Here is an 18500-nt window from a genome sequence, read left to right as displayed (position 1 = left end):
ATATAGAATTATGGGGGGAAATCAATTTTTAACCATACCATACAATGTTGAACAATATCTATCTACCCCTTTACATGAAAGATAACAAAATTTGACACTTTTAATCCCTTCCACATTTCCTCCTTATATCTCCCAACATTGGTTAACCATTATTTCTATGTTTTCAAGATTTAAAACAGTTACATTTGGCTAGGGAACCATTGCACAAAACCACCCAGCTCTGCCAGGCACCATAATAACCACCATTATGAATTGTCTCACATCAGGAGGTCCCGATAGGATCACGGTGCTGCCACCGCCGCTTCCGCTGAAAACTAACCAACTAACCCAGAGAATCTGGGAGAGGCCTGGGCTTCCCTGGTGCCTCAGACAGTAGAGAATCTCCCTGCAATGAAGGAGACTCAGATTCGATCGTTGGGTGAGGAAGATCCCCTGGAAAGGGGAATGGCAACCCACTCCAGCATTCTTGCCTGGAAAATTCCATGGACAGAGGAGCCTGGCAGGCCACAGTCCATGGGGTCACAAAAGATTCGGACATGACTGAGTGACTAACACTTTCACTTTCATACTTTCCAAAGGAGGGAGGAGATGCCAGCCCATCCGTGACAATGGCACGCCGTTCTTTTGAAGGTGGTGCCCTGCCTCCTTCCCTCCGGATTCACCTTTGGAGAGCAACACCATCTGGACCTCTCACATAGAATCAGAGGCAATAAGAACCTAAGAGCACCCAAAGGCACTGTCTAAGTGATGTTCACCGGTTCTCTCCCACCTCTCCTTCTCATCACAACACACAAGAGGAGAAGAGGACTCAGACAAGACAGAGGGTAAGGAGAGGAGATGAGAGAAGGAAGAAGAGATCTGTGTGGGGGAGGAAAAGTCATTTTCCCTCTCCCCTCTTAGGTTCAATGGCTGAAACTCTAAATAAAACTGATAAAAGACAGAATAAGAAGATGAAAAAACAGTTTTAATTATGTACTATGTGCAGGAGTTCAAAGAGTATAATGTGGCTCAAGGAAATGGCTAAATGACTAAGACATATACCATCCTAGACTACACAAAGGAAAGGGTGGTTAAGCCTCTGGGGTGGAGAAGAGTGGTTATAGGAGTAAGAAATAAGGGCTGTGTTGTTATGCAGTTAAGACCCTCTCAGGTGGTAAATGTTGTCTGTGGGAGTAGATCTCTTCGTGGTACAGAGACTTTTTACAAATGTAAATTTCCTCTACAAAAGGGAAAATTTGTGCTCTATTTTTAGGGGAGGGAGGTAAAGAGCTTTCCTACATCTACTGGTTCTCGGTTGGCAGTTAACTCAAAATAATTCATATGCCAGAGAAAGAGATTTTGGTACCCATCATCTGCCATAGGTGCCCAACCTTGGAAAGACAATAAGAGTTAAATTGTATATGAGATAGAAGATTTACTGGATTTTGAATACTTGAAAATACCAGAAAAGTGAAGGGATCAGACCAATAGACTGCTCAAAGAACAAGAAAGGAATATTTGACTAGGACAGTCTAAAGACGTGGGAGAATATAAAGATTTTATATTTGGATATTTCAAATTCAACTTATTCAATAAAATGGCTACAGTTATTGTGAATCATCTCCTGATCCGCTAAACTTATTTTTTCCCAAGGACCCCTATCTACTGTATTGCCTAACCACGTGCACTATTGAGATTATCTGCTGCCTTTAGACTCAAACTTGCATGGTTAATTATTTAGTAACATTTTGTTGGCATTCCCTCAACATCTTTTGGCATTTAATCTTGCTATGAAGAAGTCTGAAGTCAGCCAGACTTTTCCCTTCTTTGTGACTTAATTTCTTTTCTTCACGCCCATATAAATCTCCCTTTATCTCGTATTCAGTAACTTTTTAAGGATATGGCTGGGTACTGGTTGTATTGTGCCAATCTTTACTGGATCGTGCTTCAGTGTGCTGATTCAGGCTTTTACTGAAGGAAACTTTTATATTATTGAAATCATTTCTGTTCCATCTGTTCTGTTCTCTCTCTCAAAGTGTCAATTAGTATACATAGGATCACCTTTATTTTTCCTTCATATCCAGTACCTTGTCTATAATCTCTTTTATGTCTTTTGTTCATTTCCATTTCATTTTAGGTGATGTTGTCAAACCTGCCACTATACATATGTTTTCAGTCACATTTATTCTTTCTGTGTTGTTTTTCCTTTTCTATTTCTTTAGTTCATTTCCCATCTTTTCCTTGGAGAAGGAAATGGCAAAACACTCCAGTACTCTTGCCTAGAAAACCCCTGCCTTTTAATTCTTATTTGAACTTTTCTATTGCTTCTTTGAGACTTTTTTCTCTGACTGTAACTTTTGTTAGGGGTTACCTCTTTGAGACCCTAGGAACAATTTCTGTGTACTCTTTCTATTGTTCTAAAGACAATTTCTCTGTGGTATATATTTTACCTCAATTTTTTTAAAATTGTTTCTATATTCCCAATTTCTTGTTATTATTTTAACAGAATCTATCTGTAGGGCTCTATTCTGATTAACCCTGACTCTTTGAATGGTTCACTGATCTTGTGATTTTTAAAATATCACATGTGATTTTGCTGAAACAATGTGGTCCGAGTCACATTCTTACAGTCAATCTTTATTTCCCATGTCTTTGGACACTTCTCCCCTTAGATCTATGGCAACTGGAACTCCTGTTGGCATTGCTGTTTACCTCACCTTTGGGATATTCCCTCAACTTGGAGGCTAGAGCATTCATCAAGGGTTTTAAAGAGACTACTGAGAACTTTTTTGTGAGTAAGACCATGGGGTCACAAAGGGTCGGACACAACTGAGTCACACACACACACACACACACACACACACACACACCTCATTACACACACATGCACCCTACACACCACACACACACACACACACACCCTAAAGTCAAGGACAATAACACAGGAGAAGAATGAAGGCAGAGAAAACAATGACTTTGGCCTACACATTGTAGTGGTCCCTCCCCATCCCTAAGATATCTCAGTAATATATTAAACTATCTTCACCTAATGTTCGAACTCCTCTTTGTTAAGAATAAAAATGTGTGAAATCAAAGAATTACACTGAGAAATTTCTAGGAATGGCTATCACCTTCTGTCTGCCTACAGTACTCTCAGCCAGCATGTCTGAGATGAGAGAAGAGCAGTAGCCCCGTGCCCAGCTTAAAGGGCAACCACACAGAACCCCCTGCAGACTACATGAGGGGTTTCTTGTTGCTTAATATTGGCCATCTCAGTTCAAAATATTCCCCAGGTCTCCCTCTGCACCCATACATCTGACTTCCCCTCATTTGTGAGAAACTGGCTAGGTGGGATTTTTCCAAGACCAGCTTGTACTTCCTTGAAGTACACTCTAGAAAGGTCGGGGGCATGGAAGAGGAAGGATTATATGCAAAGCCTCCCATAGGCAGTTTTCTGTTCATCAGTGCATTGCAATTGAAGGGGTGGGAGGACATATTAGAACTTTTTGTCTAGAAATGAAATATTTAATTTATCTAATGGTACTTCTTCATGAAGACAAAGTGGGAGGTATGAAGACCACTGAGTGCAATGCTTCAATTTATCAATACCCAGAGCAAAGGTTAGTACCTGGACTAACTGATCCCTAGCCTAGTATTCTTCTACTACATCAGATGCTGCTGCTGCTACTGCTGCTAAGTCACTTCAGTCGTGTCCGACTCTGTGCAACCCCATAGACTGCAGCTCACCAGGCTCCCCCGTCCCTGGGATTCTCCAGGCAAGAACACTGGAGTGGGTTTCCATTTCCTTCTCCAATGCATTAAAGTGAAAAATGAAAGTGAAGCCGCTCAGTTGTGTCGGACCCTCAGTGACCCCATGGACTGCTGCCTACCAGGCTCCTCCGTCCATGGGATTTTCCAGGCAAGAGTGCTGGAGTGTGGTGCCATTGCCTTCTCTGACATCAGATGCTACTCCTCCCCATAAAATGGGGAAAACAAAGGAAGCAAGGAACTAAATGATAGAAAAAGCAAATTAGCAGAGAAGCCCCTACACAGTTCTTAATAAGGGAAAGCTCACACCACGGCAACTTGCTTCAGTCAGGTATCTTTTAGAGAAGCAGAGCTTTTTGTGAATTAAAGGTATAAATTTTCCCTCCAAACTCACTGACCCTCCCCCCCACCAAATTCTGTGAGCCCTGGATTAAGAACCCTGTGCTGTGTGCTTAGTTGCTCAGTCATGTCCAACTCTTTGAGACCGTATGGACTGTAGCCCCCTAGGCTCCTCTGTCCATGGGATTCTCCAGGTAAGAATACTTGAGTGGGGTGCCATGCCCTTCTCCAGGAGATCTTCCCAACTCAGGGATCGAACCCAGGTCTCATGCACTGCAAGCGGATTCTTTACCATCTGAGCCACCAGAGAAGCCCTAGATGTGCTATAAGACCACTAGCTCCAACTTGGAATGCCAGAAATGTATCTCCCCTCCTCAAACACTGCTTGAGGTTTCTCCAGTTACTCCTGTTGTTGTTCAGTAGCTAAGTTGTGTCCAACTCTTTGAAACCCCATGGACTGTAGCCCACCAGGCTCCTCTGTCCATGGGATTCTCCAGGCAAGAATACTGGAATGGGTTGTCATTTCCTTCTCCAGAGTATCTTCCCAACCCAGGGATTGAACCTGCATCTCCTGCGTTGGCAGGTGGACTCCTTACCACTGAGCCACCTGGAAAGACCCCTCAGTAGCTTTATCAGGCGGTAATCAGTATAAGAAGAATCAGGCAGAGCTCAGCTGGGCCCTGCAGGATTTCAGGGTATGGAGCAGGAATGGGATTTGGAAGCAAAACTAGGAATGGAAGGATTTCAGCAGGAACGATTACTCAAGAGTGAAGACAGATCCCAGGTTTATAGGAGAGTCTGGTAATGATTCCTTCTATCTTTACTATTTTTCCCTTTTTTCATCTTTTCCTTACTTCTTTCTCCTTTTTTCCTCTTTTCCTCTTGACCCTCCTCTTTCTCCTTGAAATAGCAAGAACAAGAGGCAAAGCAACAGATTATCACAAAGGTTTCCCTCTTGTAGCAATTAAAAAGTATATAGCAAACTCCTTCTCTTGGAATCACTCAAAATAAATTATATAAAACATATATAATTATTTGATCAGAGTTGTGTATTTCAGTAGTATTTAAAACTACAAAAAGTTACAAAACATTAAGGACTTCTCTCATGGTCCAGTGATTAGGAATCCACCTGCCAATGTAAGGGACATGGGTTTGATCCCTGGTACAGGAAGATCCCACATGACATAGAGCAACTGGGCCTGTGCACGACAACTATTAAGCCCCAGCTCTAGAGCCCACCAGCCACAACTACTGAGCCCATGTGCTACAACTACTGGAGCTCCCAGTCCATGGAATTCCAGAATACTGGAGTAGGTAGCCATTCCCTTCTCCAGGAGATCTTCCCAACCCAGGGATAAAACCCAGGTCTCCCACATTGTGGGCAGATTCTTTACCAGCTGAGCCACAGGGAAGCATAAGAATACTAGAGTGGGTAGCCTATCCTTTCTCCAGAGGATCTTCCCAACCCAGGAATTGAACCAGGGTCTCCCGCATTCCAGGCAGATTCTTTACCAACTGAGCTACCAGGAAAGTCCATATAAAACATATATAATGATTTGCTCAGAGTTGTGTATTTCAGTAGTAATTAAAGTTACAATACATCACAGCAGGATCCTCTATGACCCACCTCCCAGAATATTGGAAATAAAAGCAAAAATAAACAAATGGGACCTAATTAAACTTAAAAGCTTCTGCACAACAAAGGAAACTATAAGCAAAGTGAAAAGACAGCCTTCAGAATGGGAGAAAATAATAACAAATGAAGCAACTGACAAACAACTAATCTCAAAAATATACAAGCAACTCCTACAGCTCAATTCCAGAAAAATAAATGACCCAGTCAAAAAATGGGCCAAAGAACTAATAGACATTTCTCCAGAGAAGACATACAGATGGCCAACAAACACATGAAAAGATGCTCAACATCACTCATTATCAGAGAAATGCAAATCAAAACCACAATGAGGTACCATTTTACGCCAGTCAGAATGGCTGCGATCCTAAAGTCTACAAGCAATAAATGTTGGAGAGGGTGTGGAGAAAAGGGAACCCTCTTACACTGTTGGTGGGAATGCAAACTAGTACAGCCACTATGGAGAACAGTGTGGAGATTCCTTAAAAAACTGGAAATAGAACTGCCTTATGATCCAGCAATCCCACTGCTGGGCATACATACTGAGGAAACCAGAAGGGAAAGAGACATGTGTACCCCAATGTTCATCGCAGCACTGTTTATAATAGCCAGGACATGGACGCAACCTAGATGTCCATCAGCAGACGAATGGATAAGAAAGCTGTGGTACATATACACAGTGGAGTATTACTCAGCCATTAAAAAGAATACATTTGAATCAGTTCTAATGAGGTGGATGAAACTGGAGCCTATTATACAGAGTGAAGTAAGCCAGCAAGAAGAACACCAATACAGTATACTAACACATATATATGGAATTTAGAAAGATGGTAACGATAATCCTGTATACGAGTCAGCAAAAGAGACAATGATGTATAGAACAGCCTTTTGGACTCTGTGGGAGAGGGAGAGGGTGGGATGATTTGGGAGAATGGCATTGAAATATGTATAATATCATATATGAAATGAGTCGCCAGTCCAGGTTCGATGCACGATACTGGATGCTTGGGGCTGGTGCACTGGGATGACCCAGAGGGATGGTATGGGGAGGGAGGAGGGAGGAGGGTTCAGGATGGGGAACACATGTATACCTGTGGCAGATTCATTTTGATATATGGCAAAACCAATACAATATTGTAAAGTTAAATAAAATTAAAAAAAAAAAACAAAACAAGATGTTACCCAGAAAAAAAAAATAATAAAAAAAAAATAAAACCTGAAAAAAAAATAATAAAGTTACAAAACATTAGGGGCTTCCCTGGTGGTCCAGTGATCTGCCAGTGCAAGGGACATGGGTTTGATTCCTGGTACAGGAGGAGCCCACATGCCACAGAGCAACTGCGCCTGTGCACCACAACTATTAAGTCCCAGCTCTAGAGCCCATGAGCCACAATTACTGAGCCCACATGCTACAACTCCTGAAGCTCACACACCTAGAGCCCATGATCCGCAACAAGGGAAGCCACCATGGTGACAAGCCTGTGCACCACAATGAGGAGTTGACCCTGCTCACTGCAACTAGAGAAAGCCCACACAAAGCAACAAATAATATAAATAAATAAAATAAATAGAAACACAGCAAAACTGATCAAAAAGCCCTTAATGACCAGGATATAAATAAATAAATAGCCAAAGTAGCACAGCCAACAATAAGTAAATTAAATAAATAGAAACACAGAAGAACTATACAAAAAGGTATTAATGACCTGCATATCCACAATGGTGTGGTCACTCAACTACAACCAGACATCCTGGAGTGTGAAGTCAAGTGAGCCTTAGGAAGCAGCACTACAAACAAAACTAGTGGAGGTGATGGAATTCTGGCTGTCCTATTTCAAATCCTAAAAGATGATGCTGTGAAAGTGCTGCACTCAACATGTCAGAAAATTTGGAACACTCAGCAGTGGCCACAGGACAGGAAAATGTCAGTTTCCATTTCAATCCCAAAGAAAGGCAATGACAAAGAATTTTCAAACTATGGTAAAATTGCACTCATTTCACATGCTAGTAAGGTTATGCTTAAAATCCTTTAAGCTAGGCTTCAGCAGCACATGAACTGAGAACTTCCAGATGTACAAGCTGGATTTAGAAAAAGCAAAGAGACCAGAGATCAAATTGCCAACATCTGCTGGATCATAGAAAAAGCAAGAGTATTCCAGAAAAACATCTACTTCTGCTTCATGACTACACTAAAACCTTTGACTGTGTGGATCACAACAAACTGTGGAAAATTCTTAAAGAAATGGGACTATCAGACCACCTTACCTGCCTCCTAAGAAACCTGTATGTGTGTCAAGAAGCAACAGTTAGAACCTTACATGGAGCAATGAACTGGTTCCAAATTGAGAAAGGAATACGTCAAGGCTATATATAGTTACCCTGTTTATTTAACTTATATGCAGAGTACATCATGGGAAATGCTGGGCTGGATGAATCACAAGCTGGAATCAAGACTGCCAGGAGAAATATCACAATCTCAAATAAGCAGATGATACCATTCTAATGGCAGAAAGTGAAGAGGAACTAAAGAGCCTCTGGATGAGGGTGAAAGAGGAAGAGTGAAAAAGCTGGCTAAAAGCTCAACATTGAAAAAATTAAGATCATGGCATCTGGTCACATCATTTCACAGCAAACAGAAGGAGAAAAAAGTAGAAGCAATGACAAATTTTCTTTTCTTGGACTCTAAAACCACTGTGAATGGTGATTGCAGCCATGAAATTAAAAGACTCTAGCTCCTTGGAAGGAAAGCTACAACAAACCTAGACAATGTTAAAAAAAAAAAAAAAAAAAAAACAGAGAAATCTCTTTGCTCACAAAGGTCCATTTGGTCAAAGCTATAGTTTTTCCAGTGGTCATGTATATATGTGAGAGTTGGGCCATAAAGAGGGCTGAGTGCCAAAGAATTGATGCTTTTGAATTGTGGTGTTGGAGAAGATTCTTGAGAGTCCCTTGGACAGCATGGAGATCAAACCAGTCAATTCTAAAGGAAATCAACCCTGAAAATTCATTGGAAGGGCTGATGCTGAAGCTCCAACACTTGGGCCATCTGATGTGAAGAGCTGACTCACTGAAAAAGACCTTGAATCTGGGAAAGATTGAAGGCAGGAAGAGAAGGGGGTGGCAGAGGATGAGATGGTTGGATGGCATCACAGACACAATGGACATGAGTTTGAGCAAACTCCGGGAGATGGTGAAGGACAGGGAAGCCTGGCATGCTGTAGTCCATGGGGCAGCAAAGAGTCAGACACAACTTAACAACTGAAAAACAATTATATGGTTAAAATGTCATTAGTGAGGACACAGTTATGAATTGAGATAGCCCAAGACACAACAAAAAATCTGCTGTCAAACATGGCTCACACGTAAGACATCTTAGCCATTACCAAGCTTTACTAAAAATTTCAAAGGTACAAGTGATGAAGAGGCACAGGTCCAATGGGGAAAGGTTCACAACCTCTCACACAATTCCTTCTGTGTCAGGAGCGCTCTGGTCCAAAATCATAGATGAGGTCTCTGCAAAGGTATGCAGCCACCTAACTACCCAGAGGGAGCTCCTCAGTTCAGGAAATATCTGAAACATTTCCATTTTCTACTCAGATTCCTACATAGTTTCCATGACATTTTCCAGAAGCCATGCCCCATAAATCTGAAAGTTCCAGGTTTGTTTACCTAAGAAATCTTAGACACAAAGTTCATTCTACTAAAAGCATTCCATGGATAAGAAGTCATCTGTCAACAAAATCGTTTAGTTTGTTGGGAGGTTTGTCATTAACAAATTTGTCTTTAAATTAGCATTTACAAGATTAGACTATATTTCTTACCATCCTTCTTAGCTAGGAACATACTCCTTTCCCCCAGTAAAGGCAGACAATGGATCACAGACCTATTTCTTCCAAAGCACATTATGCTATAACCGGGTACTTTTATGGAATCATAATAGTTAATATTGACAGAGGATACATTGATATATTGGTATATCGATCAATGACAAGAGCCTAAACTATTTGTATCATCTCAACTAAGTAAAAATATAGAAAAACTAAAAGACAAAAACTTTTGAATGTTTGTATGATTGAATGTTCAAACTACCACACAGTTGCACTCATCTCACACGCTAGCAAAGTAATGCTCAAAATTCTCCAAGCTAGGCTTCAACAGTACATGAATCAAGAACTTCCAGATGTTCAAGCTGGATTTAGAAAAGGCAGAATAACCAGAGATCAAATTGTCAACATCCACTGGATCATCGAGAAAGCAAGAGAGTTCAAGAAAAACATCTACTTCCGCTTTATTGACTATGCCAAAGCCTTTGACTGTGTGGATCACAACAAACTGTGAAAAATTCTTAAAAAGATGGGAATACCAGACCACCTGATCTGCCTCCTGAAAAATCTGTAAGCAGGTCAAGAAGCAACAGTTAGAACTGGACACCGAACAACAGACTGGCTCCAAATTGAGAAAGGAGTACATCAAGGCTGTATAGTGTCACCCTGCTTATTTAACTTATATGCAGAGTACATCATGAAAAACGCTGGGCTGGATGAAGCACAAGCTGGAATCAAGATTTCCAGAAGTATCAGTAACCTCAGGTACTCATATGACACCACCCTTAATGCAGAAAGTGAAGAACTAAAGAGTCTCTTGTTGAAAGTGAAAAAGTTGGCTTAAAGCTCAACATTCAGAAAATTAAGATTATGGCATCCGGTCCCATCACTACATGGCAAATAGATGGGGAAACAATGGAAACAGTGACAGACTTTATTTTTCTGGGCTCCAAAATCACTCCAGATTGTGACTGATGCCATGAAATAAAAGACACTTGCTCCTTGGAAGAAAAGCTATGACCAACCTGGACAGCATATTAAAAAGCAGAGACATTATTTTACCAACAAAGGTCCATCTAGTCAAATCTATGGTTTTTCCAGTGGTCATGTATGGATGTGCAAGTTGGACTATAAAGAAAGCTGAGTGCCAAAGAATTGATGCTTTTGAACTGTGGTGTTGGAGAAGACACTTGAGTCCTTTGGACTGCAAGGAGATCCAACCAGTCCATTCTAAAGGAAATCAGTCCTAAATATTCATTGGAAGGACTGATGCTGAAGCTGAAACTCCAATACTTTAGCCAACTGAGGCAAAGAAAGAAAAGACCCTGATGCTGGGAAAGATTGAAGGCAGGAGGAGAAAGGGATTACACAGGATGAGATGGTTGGATGGCATCACCAATTCAATGGACATGAGTTTGAGCAGGCTCTGGAAGTTGCTGATGGACAGGGAGGCCTGGCATGCTGCAGTCCATGGGGTCTCAAAGAGTCAGACACAACTGAGCAACTGAACTGAACTGAAAAGATAAAAACAGTTGAAAAAGCTAAAAAGATTTTTAAAGGATTATTTTTGAGTCTATAGATTATGAGTGATTATTTTGTTCATTTTCAATATTTTTCACAAAAACTTTGTATTATTGTTATCATATTTTAATCAAATTAATTCATGCAGCAAAATATAAGTAACATACTGGACAGAGCATAGAATTTGAAAGTAAACTGATTTGAATTCCAATTCTGGCTTGGCTACTCACTGTTTTGAGATCTGGGGCAAATTAGTTTGTTTCCTCTGCTTTAAAGTAATAAATATAATAATACCTCTCAAGGTTGCTGTGTATTATAAGCAGATACATCAACCATAAAGTTTATGTACCTCATTAGACAGGCTCTGCCTTTTCGTTTCCCATGGAGGACCAACCATTTTCTTAGCCTGGGAGAGCCTCCTCCTCGGCTACCTCTACACTGCTGGACCAACCAGTCATGTGCCCAGAGTTGCTCAGTCTTCTTGCCATTTCAATATTTGAATGAAACACAACACCCCAGGATCTGGGATGCTGCAGTCTGGCAAGTACTGAAGTATGAGGAAATTAACTCTGAACTGGACAAATTTTAACCGTGGAAAAACAGAGATAGGAGAGATACCGGAAAGTAAATTGCCCCACTTTCTGCTCTTCGATAAACTGCTTTGAGATGAGATTTCTTTACAGGGTCTTTCCAGAAAAAACCCACACAGCTTTGCAGACACACTTGCTGAGCAGCCTGCCTGGCCCTCTATACTTCTTATGAAGCACTAGTCCATGCAATAACTTTGCACTGCTTCACAATTACTCTTGCCTCACTTTCCTTTTTCATCAGTTTTGCTGTTCTGGGTTGATACCTCAAAATAAGCTATCAGTGCTTTATTCGTAGCCTTATGCTTGGCTCTACTTTCTGGGAAATATACTAATCCCTAAAAAATAGAATGTGTATGAATAAACCTATGTTATATGTGGATGGGGATGTGTGCCTAAGTACACATGCAGTAGATAATACATGAGCTGTTCTTGTTGCATTTTTTAGGTCTTTATAAATACTAATGTACAATAAAATTAAAATAAATAATTTCATTTGTACCCATTTCCACTTCCTGCCCTATTTCTTCCTATAAGCAAAACAGAAATGCAACGTATTTATTTTAACCTTCAGTGAGATCACCTTCAAACTATGAATTATTATTAAAAAGGTATAAACCACATACCCAGTGTGTCAGTCAGGATAGTTTCATGGTTAAAAGCATTAACTTTAACATCAAGCAGACATGGTTTGTAATTCCATTTCTATATGATATGAGAGAAATTAGCCTCTTAGGAACTCTTTTCCTCCTCTGAAAAACGATGAAATAAATATCTTGCTGCATGTTTGAATTAAATAATGAATGTGAAGTTCTTAGCACAGAATCTGTACATTAGTTAAATTGTTGTGCTATTATTATTAAAAATGCCATTTATAATATGCACCCCAAATCCAGCCACAGTAACATTTAAAAATGTGTTAGTAAACACTAGGAGTTAGGGTGAAAATATAAAGTAATTCTTTCATGGTTTAATTATGTTCTATTGCTTAGGTATAGTTCAGGGAGGATCCAAAATCCTGAGGCACACGTCAGGACAGCCATTAAACAGATGTGTGAAATGCTGACACGTCAGCAACACAGAAGCTGGAGAGAAGCAGGGCAAAAAGGGGAGGTTGAACGAGGCAGCCTGGGGCCTGAGAAATCGACCCAGAAATACGTCTGGTCCTCAGAACAGCTGTGGGGCCTGGCAGAGGGAGAATCTGTCAGTTACCCCTGAGGCCTCACGGCCCAGCCACGGTGACTAGGATTCCAGTCCTAGTTTAGGCGTTACAGTGTCAGGACCACTCAGACACCGGGTAGGAAAACTCACTCTTTACAGGAAGCCACCATTCTGGGACACTCCCTCACGTCCCTCCAGCACACCAGCTAGATGTCTCAAAGACCTCATCACAGATCTCAGTGGTCTGGGCTGCTAAGACAGCTTTCCGACTTGTCTGGATTAATTCAGGATAGGGCTGAACTTGTAGATAGAAGGCATGTCATGACCCAGGTATAAGGACTGAGAACCAAGGGTGATAAATAGACCTATGTTAGGAGAGAGAAACCAGAGCACTTGCTGAAGAGGGGAAAGGAGGTGAGAGGCCACAGCACACCCATGACCAAATCACCCTGGGAGGCCTTGTATCCCTGTGTCATGAATAAAATCAGAACAAATCAAGCAACACCCTCTGGACTCAGCCCCCAAGGACACTGAGTCCTTACCCATGCTAGTGCCAACTTTCTGCAGGAACATTTTAAACCCAGATCTTTACTGATTCCTGTCCAAAATAAATCTCTTAGGAAACTGTGGAAACTTAGGAAACATTCCCTCCCCTACCACACCCCTGCCTTTTTTTATTAACAAAGATTCTCTGAAATTCCTTATCTTTTTCATGCAGAAGCAGTTTTTTGTAGAACAAAACTTCAGCCTCTCCTCTGCTCCCAACAAATACTTCAAAACTCAGTATCATTTGCATCTTTTCACATCGGGATATCATCCATCTCATGGCTTAACATGATGAGATGATGCTGGAGGACATTATTATTTCATGTTTCTATTCTGAGAAAGATGTCTCTCTTCAACTTAACTACTAGCTGACAAAAATAATGTTGAACATCTGCAAGAGATAAAACAACTTGAATCCAATTTCCTTTCACATAGATTAAGAGCCCCATTCTCCTGTCACTTATGTAGCATATAACTCAATTTTTTGCAATATTTAAATGAGAGGCTAGTTTTTCAGGTCTGTCATGTGGATGACATAAATTTTTTATTTTGTCCCTTCCACTGATATAGTGGATATATGAGACCCTGTCAGAATGTGGCAGCTCAGAAAGGAAAAGGGGAATCACACATTAAAAAGACAGAAAGACCAATATACAAGTGAGGCTGTAAGAAAATCTCCTCTTTTAGGAATGCAAATAAGTAAATCACACAATGAGACATGTTCCATCCGGATATGGTCTTTCAAACTGAACCTGAGTCACCTGTATAGATCAGAGAGGAAATGACCTATAATTTGTAATTAATTTGACAGTCAATATACCTAGTCAAGGCTATGGTTTTTCCTGTGGTCATGTATGGATGTGAGAGTTGGACTGTGAAGAAGGCTGAATGCCAAAGAATTGATGCTTTTGAACTGTGGTGTTGGAGAAGACTCTTGAGAGTCCCTTGGACTGCAAGGAGATACAACCAGTCCATTCTGAAGGAGATCAGCTCTGGGATTTCTTTGGAAGGAATGATGCTAAAGCTGAAACTCCAGTACTTTGGCCACCTCATGCGAAGAGTTGACTCATCGGAAAAGACTCTGATGCTGGGAGGGATTGGGGGCAAGAGGAGAAGGGGACGACAGAGGATGAGATGGCTGGATGGCATCACTGACTCGATGGACGTGAGTCTGAGTGAACTCCGGGAGTTGGTGATGGACAGGGAGGCCTGGCGTGCTGCGATTCATGGGGTCGCGAAGAGTTGGACACGACTGAGCGACTGAACTGAACTGAACTGATACCTAAACAGAAATGTAACAACTGTGACTAAAACAAAAAGTGGTTTGATTGGTTCAAGTAACTGGAAAGTTCAAGGGTTACTAGCTCCAGGTAATGGTTGATCAAGGACTTGTTCAAAGTCACCAAGATCTATTTCTTCATGTCATCCAGCTTCATCTTCTTTGTGTGGGTTTCAATCTCAGATAGCTTCCCTGGTGGCTCTGATGGTAAAGAACCTGCCTGCAATGTAGGATACCCGGGTTTGATCCCTGGGTCAGGAATATCTCTTGGAGAAGGGAATGGGAAATCACTCCAGTATTCTTGCCTGGAAAACCCCCGGGACAGAAGAGCCTGGTGGGCTACAGTCCATGGGGTTGCAAACAGTGAGACACAATTGAGCAACAAACACAATACAACAATCTCAGACACACTTTCTCCAACTGGAAAAAGTTGACTACGGTAGTTCCAGTCTTCTGTTACAAATGTATTAAGGAGAATCAACTTGTTGGGCAACTTTAAAGGTTAAGTTATGAAAATATAAAATACTCTAGATGTTCAAAGCAAAAGGACTCTAATTCAGGGAATTGGTTACCTGGGATATGGCAGAACTGAGAACCAGAAAGGAAGTAATCAAGAAATTAGAAATAGTAGGAGGCTACTGCTACTCTTGGGGCAAGTAGAACAAATGGAGAAGGTGGTGGTATTGGAACTCAGGAGTATAGGTCAACTGGATGAGTGTAGCACCATGGCAAGTCTAACAGAAACTGGTGTCACACAGGAGAAATAGCCACTGATGGAGACACTGCCCAAGGCAGAAGGGAAAGATGAAGTTGCCCCGGCTTCTTCTACCTGCTATCCAACCTCCTGTAAACCCTCCCAGTGGACAAACCTAGTTGGAAGCCAACTGGCAAGGTAGGTTGCCTATATTAGAGAGCAGGGGAATAGATCTGAGAGCAAACAGGCAAATGACTAGCCCAGGATATCAGCATAAAACAGTTTCACTTCTCTGTCATAATTACCTTCAACCATAATCAGTCTCCCTTCCCTGATCAATAATTTACTGATCAGTTTCAATCATTAAACCTCTGTCCAGTACCCAAGCAGCATGGGTTGGTACACGTCAAATGCTAGGGAGTTAACACTTGACCACTAAGCCACCGAGACTGTGGAAAATGGGATAAAGAAGTGGGAGACTTCTCCATTCTTGGTGGATGCCTCATTGGAGCTAAAGGGAACTCCTGGCTTACATGCACCAGGGCTGGGTGGAAACAATCAGACAATGGAGGCTGGGGTCAGTCACATGCCGGGCCAGTGGAGAGCTCTAAAAGTAGCCAGCCAAGGCCAGGAGGACAGCTCTTGGTTAAGTCCTACTGGGGATGGAATTGGGGAACTCTCAGTAGGTTGTATGTGGTGGGGAGGGTAAGTCTCAGCTAGAGTGAGGCAGTGGCACAGGGCTAAGGAGATAGCACACATGATCTGGAGACAGATTACATACCAGGGACTGAGAAAATTACATGCAAGGAGCTGAGTAAAACAAAGGACTAAGGATAATGGGAGGCAGGATTCTTAACTGTCTTCAAGTATGGGAAAGGGGAAAGCCAGAATAAAACATTTCATGTCATGTTGTAACAAGAGGTATTCGTATAAACTAATGGCTTTAATATATATGGATAGAAAAAGTATAGAAATTACTAGAGATGTGTGTATGTGTAAACTTTTATATATATACATATATATATACACACACATATATACACACACACACACACACACACCTATTATCTACCTCTCTGTTCAATACCCCCACAGCAATGAGCACACCTAGCTCCTAGATCTTGGTTTGTAAATACTGTTTTATACTAAAAGGAACCAGGCATCCACAAAGAAATAACTGATATCAGGGCCAGAGCATGGAAAGTACAAGTAAGCTTAGACCATCTTGTGCCAGAACAAAGGGGAGTTCTCAAAGAATGATAGGGACATGCTAAAAGGAGATAGGAGCCAAACCAAAAGGGTTTGGCTTGATGAGGAATAAGATAGTTACATATTCTCAAACTAGCACCCCACCAAACACTTACTAATTAATTTTACAGCAGAAAGATCTGGTACATAGTATCTTAACCAAGTGAAAAAAATCAACATTATGTGCATACTCTCACTTTTGTGGTATTGCTGGGGGAAAAATCATTAATCTAATTTTGAGGAACAATCAGACAAACTCAAATTTAGGGATATTCTCAAAGTAACTGGTTTGGACTCCAGAAGTGCAAAGACCTTAAAGGGCAAAGAAAGACTGAAAAAACTCTCACAAGTTGAAATAAACCAAAAAGAAATGATGACTAAATGCAGTATGTGACTCTTGTTTGGATTCTCAACCTGAAAGAATGTTATTGTGCAAATGGGTAAAATTTTAATGAAATCTCTGAGTAATACATTAGCAAGAAATCAGTGTCAATTGCCTGATTTTGATGGGTACACTGTGGTTCTATTGGATATCTTTTGTTTAATAAATATATACTGAAGTGTTTGGGGGTAATGGGTTATTTGCCTGCTACCCACACTTGAATGGATGAGTGAAAAAAGAAAGAGTGTGTCTGTGCGTGTGTGTGTGTTCATGTGTATGTGTGTGTGCATGTATATGTGAGAGAGAGAGAGGAGAGAGAGAAATGATAAGGCAAATACTGCAGAATGTTAACTGGGAAATCTGAGTGGACAGTATATAGAAGCTCTCCATTCTGCTTTTGCAACGATTCATCCTTTCTTACACTGTGCTTTTTAAAGGATCTTATAGCAGGACTGCCAGAACCCAGGCCTTGGAATTGCAGATATTTTAATTTTATACACTACAGTCCAATCTTCCTCTCAGTTCCAGTATGTTTTTCAAATAACTGGTCTTCAGGGGTTTCCTGCAGCAGTCCCACTGGTATCCAGGAGCAGGCCCCAGATTTGTGAGACACAAGTTTTACACAATTTGAGGAGCATTCCTTAGGAAAAAGAATAAAGAATTTCAATTTTGAAATTGCACATGAAAGCGCATATTTATTTAGAAAAATTTCAAGCAACTGAAGGGCACTAAAGCTCACACTGAGTTAGCATTGGGGTGACTCCCCCTCTGCTGGAGTGGTCAAGTTCCACCTCCTGGAAGTTGAACACCTGAGAGGCATGGGCTCAGCAAATTTGACTAGCTCTTCACTGGTCAGTGGCTGCTTTTGTTTTCTTGGCTCCAAAATCACTGTGGACAGTAACTGCAGCCATGAAATTAAAAGATACTTGCTCCCTGGAAGGAAAGCTATGACACTAGACAGTGTATTGAAAAGCAAAGCCATCACTTTGTCAAAAAAGGTCCATCTAGTCAAAGCTACGGTTTTTCTAGTAGTCATGTATGGATGTGAGAGATGGACCATAAAGAAGGCTGAGCACCAAAGAATTGATGCTTTTGAATTGTGGTTCTGGAGAAGACTCTTGAGAGTCTCTTGGATTGCAAGGAGATCAAACCAGTCAACCCTAAAGGAAATCAACCCTGAATATTCATTGGAAGGACTGATACTGAAGCTGAAACTCCAATACTTCGGCCCCCTGATTTGAAGAGCCGACTCATTGGAAAATACCCTGATGCCGGGACAGATTGAGGGCAGGAAGAGAAGGGGGCAACAGAGGATGGGATGGTTGGATAGCATCATTAGCTCAAGGAACACAGGTCCGTGCAAACTCCAGGAGATGGTGAAGGACAAGGAAGTCTGGTGTGCTGCAGTCCATGGGGTCACAAAGAGTCAGACATGACTTAGCCACTCCACAACAATGACAACAACACTGGCCCTTAGGCAGAAATATTTTCTCTTCCCCTAGTTCTCGCACCTTTCTCACCACAAAGTAAAAACTACGC

The 18500-nt window shown here is 41.3% G+C and overlaps 1 long non-coding RNA gene across 4 annotated transcripts in view; it reads right to left on the bottom strand.

Annotated features, from left to right (window-relative positions):
- LOC129632874 (uncharacterized) overlaps positions 1-18500 on the bottom strand; it is a 268709-nt gene that overhangs the window by 170838 nt on the left and 79371 nt on the right. The window lies entirely within an intron of this gene.

Source organism: Bubalus kerabau, chromosome 18, assembly GCF_029407905.1.
Source record: "Bubalus kerabau isolate K-KA32 ecotype Philippines breed swamp buffalo chromosome 18, PCC_UOA_SB_1v2, whole genome shotgun sequence".
NCBI classification, from domain to species: domain Eukaryota; kingdom Metazoa; phylum Chordata; class Mammalia; order Artiodactyla; family Bovidae; genus Bubalus; species Bubalus kerabau.
The sequence above is the reverse complement of the archived record's forward strand: the minus strand, read 5'-3'. Positions and strand labels throughout refer to the sequence as shown.